The sequence below is a fragment of the Salvelinus namaycush genome, chromosome 1 (genome assembly GCF_016432855.1).
Source record: "Salvelinus namaycush isolate Seneca chromosome 1, SaNama_1.0, whole genome shotgun sequence".
NCBI classification, from domain to species: Eukaryota; Metazoa; Chordata; class Actinopteri; order Salmoniformes; family Salmonidae; genus Salvelinus; species Salvelinus namaycush.
In genome coordinates, this window is record NC_052307.1 from 26,142,847 (window position 1) to 26,154,560 (window position 11,714).

Genomic DNA, 11,714 nt, shown 5'->3' on the forward strand with positions numbered 1-11,714 from the left:
CTTTAAGTCACCGGCAGAGTTCCCTTTGAAATATTTTGCCCATTCACTGTGTTGGTGATGCTCATAAAATTGATCATACCTTCAGAATTAGCAGAGAGCTCACTCTGGAAATTTGATTTACTTGTAGAGCAGGGTTCCCCAACTGGTGGCCCATGGGCCGAATTAGGCCTGCTGGTGGAATTTTCATTGTTGGACATAAAATACTGCAAAAACACCAGGAAATCAGCTCCAAGTGAGTTTTTTAATTTAGGAAATATATTCCCACACATAAGAGAGACAGGTAATCGTATACAAATATAAGCAAGGTTTGAAATGATTGTTTTAGTCAAATATTATATCCGTTTAGGTTTCTTACGGTCAATTTGCAGTCTACAAATGATTTGTAATTCTGTTCCGACCATCCGCTCCAGTAAAATCAGCTCATAGCTGAATCTAGTTGATGATTCTTGTTGTAAAGTATATTGTTCCAAACAATATGTCTTAAAATGAAACAAATTCTAAAAAGGTAGTTTTGAGATATTCATATTAATAGTTGTGAAAGGTTTTATTTCAGAACCAAGACATACATATTTTACAGTACACTATAAGAAGAATAATAACACCAAGATGTCTGTGTCATGTACTGTTCAAGGGGTCTTACAGGAGGCATGTATAGGTCTAAAAAAGGTCTAAAATAGCTACTTTCATCATGATTTTCAACCGCAACAAAAAATTCTGATACAAATGTAAAAAGCATGTCAAACATCCATCTCCCAATGAAGTTTTTGTGAGAATTGCCAGAACAATCTGAGATAGAAAAAATATATTCCGCTGGCATGGAATCGCTCTATTGGGACATGATAGCTCCCCACAATCTAAAAAACAAACTAACCTACTAATTATCTAACAAACTAACTAACCTACTAAATATCTAACTAACTAACTAACCTACTAAATATCTAACTAACTAACTAACTAACCTACTAAATATCTAACTAACTAACTAACCTACTAATTATCTAACAAACTAACTAACCTACTAATTATCTAACAAACTAACTAACCTACTAATTATCTAACAAACTAACTAACCTACTAATTATCTAACAAACTAACCTACTAATTAACTCTAACAAACTAACCTACTAATTAACTAATTATCTAACAAAAAACGAACCTACTAATTATCTAACAAACAAACTGAAATCATGTGCTCAGAGTTATAAGGTTTTGAGGTTTTGGTTCAGCAAACCATCACCTCACTTTGGTGTGTGTGTCCGCGTGCATGTGTGGGCATGCATACGTGCGTGTGCCTGCATGTGTGTACATTTATTCTCAAACTGTGTGCATGACGAGGTGATTGTCTGAGTGTTAATGAGTATGTTTATGTATCAGTTTTCTGCTGAGTAACATTATGGCATAGCAATGTTGTCCTCATCCCCTATTTACAAGTGATTTAGCCTAAAAATGAGACCACATTTTATGATAACGAAACAACTGTCAAAGCTTGACTATCAAATTGATCAAGCTACTGTATGAAGCAGTTTTTCAGAGTAGCTCAGTCATAGGAGTTAAGGATGACCAACCTAACTAATCAGTGACCACCACAGTGTAGAAGAGGTCTTACTTCCTTGACTTCTCTGTCCTTTATGTACTGGCATTACTGAATACTGGATTGATGAAACACATTTCCCATGTCCTTTTCACTGTGGAATAAACTGTCACACATTTTGAAAAGCGCCTCTTTGTCTTGTGTTTTAGCGCTACGGTATTTATTTTTAGAAAACGGCTAAACATTCTCTAGGCCTGGTGTTTCTTGGACCAATTTTAAGTCCAAGAATGATCTTTCTGTATGTATATTATCGCTCTGTGGGAACCGCAGGTTGCCACTCAACCGTACTGCGTTATCACTCTGTACTCAGTGTGTGAAAGGCTCCCATGGAGGCTCTCTCATTCTGTCTGCAGTAGGCAGCTTTCACTCAACCAGCCAGTCACTGCTCCCCCATACCACCCACCCCACCCCAGCCTGCCTCTGTAGAGTGACAGACAGGTGACTGGGGCTATGTCTTTGATCTCCTAATTGCAGTAATCATAGCGGCGTGTGATTACTACCACAGTGTATTTGACACATGCAGAGGCCTTAATATTCACAATGCTGAAAAACACCTGTGCTTAACAAACCTCCTTAAACTGTGGAGAGCACTTCAACAACAATTTCCTGTCCAATGTTTGAATTGGAGGAAATATTTTTCTTATCAATTCAAGAAAGCATACTTTCAAGACATTGGATTGCCCAAATGTTAACATAAGTATAATATTTGTAACATCTTTTAATGGTCAAAATGTCCACCATAAATTAAATATCTTGTGTCCTGTGAAATGAAATATTATCTTGTGTCCTATGAATTGAGTAATAGTATAAATTTGCTATCAGTGGCATTTATGTGTGACATCTGATTGAATGACTTATAGTATAAGTAAATCAGGGAATATATACAGTACCAGTCAGAAGTTTGGACACACCTACTCATTCAAGGGTTTTCATTTATTTAGACTGTTTTCTACATTGTAGAATAATAGTGAAGACATCAAAACTATGAAATAACACATGGAATAATGTAGTAACCGAAAAAGTGTTAAACAAATCAAAATATATTTTTATTTTAGATTCTTCAAAGTAGCCACCCTTTGCCTTGACGACAGCTTTGCACACTCTTGGTATTCTCTCAAACAGCTTCACCTGGAATTAGTTTCCCACAGTCTTGATGAAGTTTGCAATTTTTAAAAAATATTTATTTTATTTAACCTTTATTTAACTAGGCAATTCAGTTAAGAACAACTTTTTATTTACAATGACGGCCTACCAAAGGCAAAAGGCCTCCTTCGGGGACGGGGGCTGGAATTAAAAAAAAGAAAATGCTGAGCATTTGTTGGCAGCTTTATCTTCACTCTGCGGTCCAACTCATCCCAAACCATCTCAATTGGGTTGATGTCGGGTGATTGTGGAGGCCAGGTCATCTGATGCAGCACTCCATCACTCTCCTTTTTGGTCAAATAGCCATTACACAGCCTGGAGATGTGTTCGGTCATTGTCCTGTTGGAAAACAAATGATCGTCCCTCTAAGTACAAGCCAGATGGGATGGCGTATTGCTGCAGAATGCTGTGGTAGCCATGCTGGTTAAGTGTGCCTTGAATTCTAAATAAATCACTGACAGTGTCACCAGCAAAGCACCAGCACACATTCTCCATGCTTCACGGTGAGAACCACACATGTGGAGATCATCCGTTCACCTACTCTGCGTCTCACAAAGACACGGCGGTTGGAACCAAAAATCTCAAATTTGGATTCATCAGACCAAAGGACAGATTTCCAGTGGTCTAATGTCCATTGCTCGTGTTTCTTGGCCCAAGCAAGTCCCTTCTTCTTATTGGTGTCCTTTAGTAGTGGTTTCTTTGCAGCAATTAGACCATGAAGGCATGATTCACGCAGTCTCTGAAAAGTTGATGGTGTAGCCTTCATTTCTCAGAACAAGAATAGACTGACGAGTTTCAGAAGAAAGTTCTTTGTTTCTGGCCATTTTGAGCCTGTAATCGAACCCACAAATGCTGATGCTCCAGATACTCAACTAGTCTAAAGAAGGCCAGTTTTATTGCTTCTTTAATCAGAACAACAATTTTCAGCTGTGCTAACATAATTGCATAAGGGTTTTCTAACGATCAATTAGCCTTTTAAAATAATAAACTTGGATTAGCTAACACAACGTGCCATTGGAACAGAGGAGTGATGGTTGTTGATAATGGGCCTCTGTACGCCTATGTAGATATTCCATAAAAAATCTGCCATTTCCAGCTACAATAGTCATTTACAACATTAACAATGTCTACACTGTATTTCTGATAAATTTGATGTAATTTTAATGGACAAAAACTGTGCTTTTCTTTAGAAAACGAGGACATTTCTAAGTGACCCCAAACTTTTGAACGGTAGTGTAACTCTGTATCTTCCTTTCCTGTGGCGGTCCTCATGAGAGCCAGTTTCATCTTAGTGCTTCATGGTTTTTGCGACTGCACTTGAAGGAACTTTCAAAGTTCTTGGAATGTTCCATATTGACTGACGTTCATGTCTTAAAGTAATGATGCACTGTCGTTTCTCTTTGCTTATTTCAGCTGATCTTGCCATAATATGGACTTGGTCTTTTACCAAAAAGGGGCTATCTTCTGTATACCACCCCTACTTTGTCACAATACAACTGATTGGCTCAATCTCATTACGAAGGAAAAAAATTCAAAACATTCCACAAATTAACTTTTAACAAGGCCGCCTGTTAATTGAAATGCGTTTCAGGTGACTACCTAATGAAGCTAGTTGAGAGAATGCCATGAGTGTGCAAAGTTGTCATCAAGGCAAAGGGTGTCTACTTTGAAGAATCTCAAATATAAAATATATTTTGATTTGTTTAACACTTTTTGGGTTACTACATGATTCCATATGTGTTATTTTATCGTCTTGATGTCTTCACAGTTATTCTGCAATGTAGAAAATAGCAAAAATATAGAAACCCTGGAATGAGTAAGTTTGTCCAAACTGTTGACTATTACTGTATATGAGTAGCACCTTACAATAAGTTTGTGTCCAAAGTCTCCCCCACCCTCCCTCCATGTTGTGTTTATCATATTTTATTCCTAGGGTTTAACAGCAGGGGGCAGTAAAGCGCCACGTAAGACAGTGTTGCTGCTGTCTGCAAATTAAACCTAGCCCGCTTAGATTATTCTTCTGGTCGTGATTGTTCAACAGCTTGGGGATAAAGGTGGGATTGTGCTTGGTTTAGCTCATGGCATCAGGTGTGTCAGCCAGGTTAGGTATTAGGCCAAAATAAGACTATGCTGTTCTCCTGGACCAATATGCCCTCCCATCCGTCCCTACACACAGGCCAAGGTCTGCACCACTGCTGATAAGGATGATAGTACTGTAAAGTGATATTGAACACACTTTCCATAGATGGCACGTCAAGGGGAAATATGCAGTTGCTACATCCATTTTTGGACTTAAATAAATTACATAATTGAGTTATATGTACCCAATGATTCTTGAAGAATATAGCTTATAAATGCCTCATGAGCTTAGTTCAACTCATGTACCCCATCAGAACCCCCAATATATTAAGGCTATCCAAACACCGTATAGCCTCGACATGGTTAAGACTATACTTTTGATATCATAGAGGGTCGGTCCTTGCATCCACAGCTCTGTCTATGATTTTGAGAGTGGTTACATTTCTCCAGCCCCATCCCTCAGCTTTTTACCAAAACAGTGGTGGGGAAACACTTTGTTTAAAATGCGGACTGCCCCTTTGAAGGGATATCATATATTATGATTGGGCGATAGCATTCTGAACCAGCACTGCATGTACTTTGGGGATTTATGTGAATTTGTACACTATTATGATGTAAGAAAGCTCTATTTTACTCAGAATTTTCAATCACATTACAGGAGTAATTTATTCCACTTTAAACATATGTGTTTATCCTGGATTGTTGCAATAATGCATCCCACCTGGGATGTTTAGGACTAATATTATATGCAATCGCATGGCCTTAAATGGCTATATAAATCATAATAGCAGATCTCACAAGCAGATTTATTTTCATTCAATTTCAGGACTTTTGGAAGTAAAAATGTTTGACCATTAAAAATAAAATGTTCCCTTAACCCTAACCCCAAAAACCCTAACCCCAAACCCTAAACCTAACCCTTAAGCTTAAAATAGCATTTGAACAAATTCAGGACATGAAAAAAGTTGTCAGAACAAAAATGTTATACATTGTCAGGACATTCAGGTTAATTGTTAGGACATTGGGGTCCTGATAAGGTAGGAAAACAACTATACACAAACACACACACACTGGCCTAAAATAGCCTTTTTCCTTTTGGGGACCGACGAAATGTCCCCAGTTGTTCGAATTTTCCTTGTTTTACAATCCCTTGTGAGGACTTCTGGTCCCCACAAGGATAGCAAAACCACACACACACACACACACACACACACACACACACACACACACACACACACACACACACACACACACACACACACACACACACACACACACACACACACACACACACACACACACACACACGTAATTGTGACCATTAAATTATGTAGATGATAATGATTATTTCATACTCTGACTTTTCTTACTGGTGATAATACACATTGTGAGACGATTAATGAAAAACAGTTCAGGAGTGCTCACCAAAAAAGTTCACCTGGAACACACTTTTCCCTCACATCCTTGTTGCCATGGATACCATGGTCAAAATGTCAGCTGTCTGCATTTCTCTGAGACTGAGAGACTCTCTAATGATAAAGCTATGCAGCCACCATTTGTACAATGGTAACCAATATCCATTTGTCCACAGAGACGTTTGTGCTACTTATATCTGCACATGCGCAGGCCCTCTTGGACCTTTAGTTGTCAGGAAGAAACATCCAGGAATAGTCTGATCCACAGCCACTCCGTATTATTTTATTACTTGGTAATTTATTTGCTTCGGGTAATTAAAGCATTGAAACTTGCACACCATTTCAGATGTTAACTGAGTTTGAGGACACACCTGTCTCTCATTCTCCATACTGAGAACGTGACTGGAAAGTGTGTGTGTGTGTGTGTGAGTGTGTGTGTGTGTGTGTGTGTGTGTGTGTGTGTGTGTGTGTGTGTGTGTGTGTGTGTGTGTGTGTGTGTGTGTGTGTGTGTGTGTGTGTGTGTGTGTGTGTGTGTGTGTGTGTGTGTGTGTGTGTGAGAGAGAGAGAGAAAGAGCCCAAGATATTGTATTGCACATTGATACACATAGAGACAGGCTTGAGTAGAAACACCAGTGCCCCCACCCTGTTCCCTCCCGATAGACCCCTACTCCCACCTCCCCTCTCCCTGTATCAGAAAAAGGGGTTCTGCTTTCCATTTGAGCCCAATGTGATCCAGATGAGGGGTTTCCATAGGTAGGAGCGGCGGGGCCGGGCCCAGGGTCTTCACGGGTCACTTTTAATTTACCACAGAGCTCAGCACACAGAATCAAAACACACAGGACCCCTTCACAGAACAGGCCAGGAAAGAATTTACACGTTACACCTTTATTCATTACCATATCAAGTGGTAACTCAAGGGCTTACAAGATATCATTTTCAGTACTGTTTGGCATTTATGTAAGCACGCAAATGCATATTCATCAAGTAGAGGTTCTTGTTTATTTTGACTTTTTAGGGATTCAATGTCATATTGGAGGCTATCATTGTAAATAAACATTTCTTCTACATTTATAAAGATGAAATAAATTGGAGAGCAGTGCTGTATATATCTGGTGTAAGGGGGGAGACAAAGGAGAGAGACAGAGGGAAAAGTATGTTGGCTAGATTCATTATTTTGCTTGGTCTAAATGAACTCCTCTTGCAAGAATGTTTTAGATTTGACCAATTCTTTTACTTTTTTAGTTCTGTCCTTTGTATGCTCCTCTCCTCTTCAACACTAAAGCAGGGAGTTCCCTGGAATAACCAGAGATACTGTGTGCTGGAATAGCAGCAGATTGCTTCAAACAGAATTTGTCTCTAAGCTGTAAAAGATGGTGAGGGAGGAGAGAGACACTAAGCTTGGGAAATATGTATTTCCACAGCGCTCTAATCATTGTGACAGTGCCTGGCCATGCACAGTTTAAAATAGTAAATCTGATCGAAGACATTTCAAGGGCTGAATAGTGATGGCTCTCCCTGAATCAGTGAGTGTGCCCGTGCGAGGCTGTGTACAGTTGTGAATGGGAGCTTGTAGGAATGTTTCAGCCAATGTCTTGATTGCAAGTATGTCTATCAGCTGTATGTTTTATATATCAGACAACCAGGAAACCTACAATTCCCAGACTGTCCTGTAGTCTTTTCCATACTGGACCGAGAGGAAGAAACCCCGTTCACTGGGGTTTTGAATAAGCACATATGTGTTTTTGAGCGTGTGTATCTATGTACCTCAGGCACTAGGAAATGGGGAATAAAGGGGGTAATGGGGTTGGCCTAATATTTCAAATTTACCCCCAATTCACCTCTAGGGGCAGGGGGAAGGAGGGCAAAGTGTGGGTAAATTGCATAAAATCCTCCCTGGTGCATTCTCAAAACCACCCTAAATAGCAGCATTACTCAGTGCTCTAAAACAGCCAATAAACACATGTTCATGTATCTGTTTCTGTGCCGAGGCTGTTTAACAAAACATGTTTTACATTACAGGTTGTAACTCACCTGAAAAACCCAGGAGCACACTAAGTCTCAACAACGTTATGATGAAGCGTCTATGGTTTAATACACAGGGTTTAATACCATGGCACAACATTAAAAGTAATGATCTTGCTCCAGTGTTATTGATGGGTCACTCTGGGAGACTGGAAAATGTACACACATACACTTCCACACTCTCAAATGAAGTAAATATACTGTACTAGCTAACACACTCAAATAAACACACAGAATCATGTCACATTTCAGTCCGCTGCTGGGAACAGGATTTGAGTTTAGGTTTTTCTAAAATAACATAATAGTTATGCTCTGGAAAGCTTTAAAATGAACCATATAGTAAATGAAGCATACAAGCTGATTTGAAAACTGGGGGACCAAAAACTGGGGGCACATAAAACATGTAATTCCATTTACAATGAACAAAAATATAAACGCAACATGTAAGTGTTGGTCCCATGTTTCATGCGCTGAAATAAAAGATCCCAGACATTTTCCATACGCACAAAAAGCTTATTTCTCTCAAATTTTGTGCACAAATTTGTTTACATCCCTGTTAGTGACCATTTCTCCTTTGCCAAGATAATCCCTCCACCTGACAGGTGTTGCATATCAACAAGCTTATTAAACAGCATGATCATTACACAGGTGCACCTTGTGCAGGGGGAAATAAAAGGCCACTCTAAAATGTGCAGTTTTGTCACACAACACAATGCCACAGATGTCTCATGTTTTGAGGGAGCGTGCAATTGGTATGCTGACTGCAGGAATGTCCACCTGAGCTGTTGCCAGATAATTTAATGTTAATTTCTCTACCACAAGCCATCGTTATAGAGAATTTGGCAGTACTTCCAATCGGCCTCACAACCGCAGACCACGTGTAACCACGCCAGCCCAGGACCTCCACATTCGGCATCTTCACCTGCGGGATCGTCTGAGACCATCAACCCGGACAGCTGATGAAACTGAGGAGTATTTCTGTCTGTAATAAAGCTCTTTTGTGGGGAAAAACTCATTCTGTTTGGCTGGGCCTGGCTCCCAAGTGGGTGAGCATATGCCATTCCAGGCCCACCCATGGCTGCGCCCCTGCCTAGTCATGTAAAATCCATAGATTAGGGCCTAATGAATTTATTTCAATTGACTGATTTCCTTATATGAACTGTAACACAATAAAATCATAGAAATTGTTGTATGTTGTGTTTATATTTTTGTTTAGTGTGGATTCATTCCAATCCCATAACATTGAGAAGCAAACTGCTTTTTAAAAGTTTAACCGCAAGAGTACTCTTTTTACATCTCACCCCTGAAATAAAAATGGCCAACGACACAAAAGATCAGTTTTCCTTTTAATTATTATTATTTTTCTTATTGCTAGGTAATCTAATTCCTTCCTGTGTCATAAATTTAGCCAAAGTAATCTGCAGCTTGTTAAATTGCTAATGGATACAGACAGAGCTCTGAGCCTCAGTGGTCATGTTATTCTGGGCTTTAGGACTAGAAGTATTGGGGAGGATTAATGTTTTTTTTTGTTATTTTGGAAGTACAATAAGGGCTTTTACACCAGGCCAGTACAGGGAAACGGTCAGAGAGAGAGCGAAAGATTTAAAAGTAATTTCTAAGAACAGCGTGATCTCTCTCTGACAGTGAAGGGCAGGTGTATGTGTCTATATGAATAGATGGATGGTGCACCTTGCATGTGACTTTAAACTTGCCAAAATGAGTTTTATTTGCAATGAATTATTTGAATGAGAAAATGTGTATGTCTGAACCACTGATCATAGAATGAATCTACCTATACCTCCTGGAACATAACTTCACCTGTGGCTAGAGATGCTGCTCCAGAGCTGTTCCCTACAAACCTTTTTTTTTACCCTCATTCTTCCTTCATGTCCTTCCCCCTTTCCTTATCTCTCTCTCTCTCTCCTCATATCCTCCATTATACCATTTGACACAATTTGTCTCGTTTCCTTTTACATTTCCCTCCTCCTCATCTCATTTCTCCCCACCCCAAAGTCCTGTGTAAAAATGGTGATATTAAGTCAGCGACCCGGTGCTTTCTAAACTGTCACCTTTACCCCCGCGTTCAGCCAACATAGCGAGGCTAGATAAGCGGACAGGCAGAGAGGCCCAATCTATCAGGCACGGCGCTGAATGATGGACAGTAATTAAAAGTTAGCTAATAACCTCTTCACACCTGACATTTCAACAGGGAGGTCCTGGGCACCATTATCTACATATAGATTAAAAGGCGTAATTGGCGGGGAGCTAGGGTTAGGAGGATTGCGAAAGGAAGAGAAAAAATCCCAGGCCGTCACCAAACCATTAAGTGGAATATCTGAGTGACACTGATTTTGCTCCTCTGCCTAATGTGACAGGAATTTAGCTGAACTAAAATTCTGAATGAATGAAGCCTATCTCACCGCGGTTATTACCGAGGCAAACACTGGCCATGGAAAATAGCTTTAATTTCATCATAATTGCTAGATGGACGTGACTCGTTAGAGACACAATGTTCAGAGTGGGGGGGGGGGGGGGGGGGGGGGGGACTCTGGAAAAACGATTATATGAAGCCTTTATGAAGTATTTTAGCTAGCATTGTCTAGAGGGAATAGTCAGGTGACTCAGTCCAAACTTTTACTTGTACGCCTAGTGTGGTGTGTGTGTTGTTGCCAGGGGAGATGATAGGGAGAGTGCAGAGTGCAATGAGAGGAGTGTCCAATTATATGTGCCTCTATACCTTCATACTCCTGTATGGCTATGAGGAGGGAGATGTTCTAAACTGGGGAATACATGCTTTTTCCACATGGAAAAATAAAGTGAGGTGGTATAACTATTTACAAGTTAATATGAAATAGTTTGGGCTTTTTTATTTTGTTGCTAATCTCTACAAATGCAATTACCAATTACAGGCAAAATGCCTTAGCTGGCAGTCAGTATTTTATCTTGTGTTTCACACTAGAATCTACAGGTTCATATAATCATATGCTTCAACTGAGACTTGGTACCTTTGAAGAAAAAGTCCCACTAGCATCCACAAAACCAGGAATAATTCCAACAGCTCTGTGTGTGTGCAGATGAAGCTCCCATTAGAGTAATCACACAGTGCATATTTGGCTCCTCTTAATTGTAAGTGCTAACACATTGCTCTGGGTATTCAGTCACAAGGGCCTCGGTTCAGCCAGGGGAGAGAAATAAACTCGGAACATTCTATAATACCTCCCAGCAGTATATTTACACGGATCTCTATCACGTGTCTGGGGCAGATCTGCTGTTACTTTATAGTACTACTATGATATATTTAAGGCTGTTGTGGAGAACTGTAGTACTGCCTCTCATTGATTGTAGTCTGTTACATTGATACTGTCTTGCACTGCTTTAAGGATGTTGACATGGTTTTCAACAGATACAATACTTTGTGTGCCATTAATTACATCGTGGGGTCAAGAGCCCTCTCTAGTAGTCAC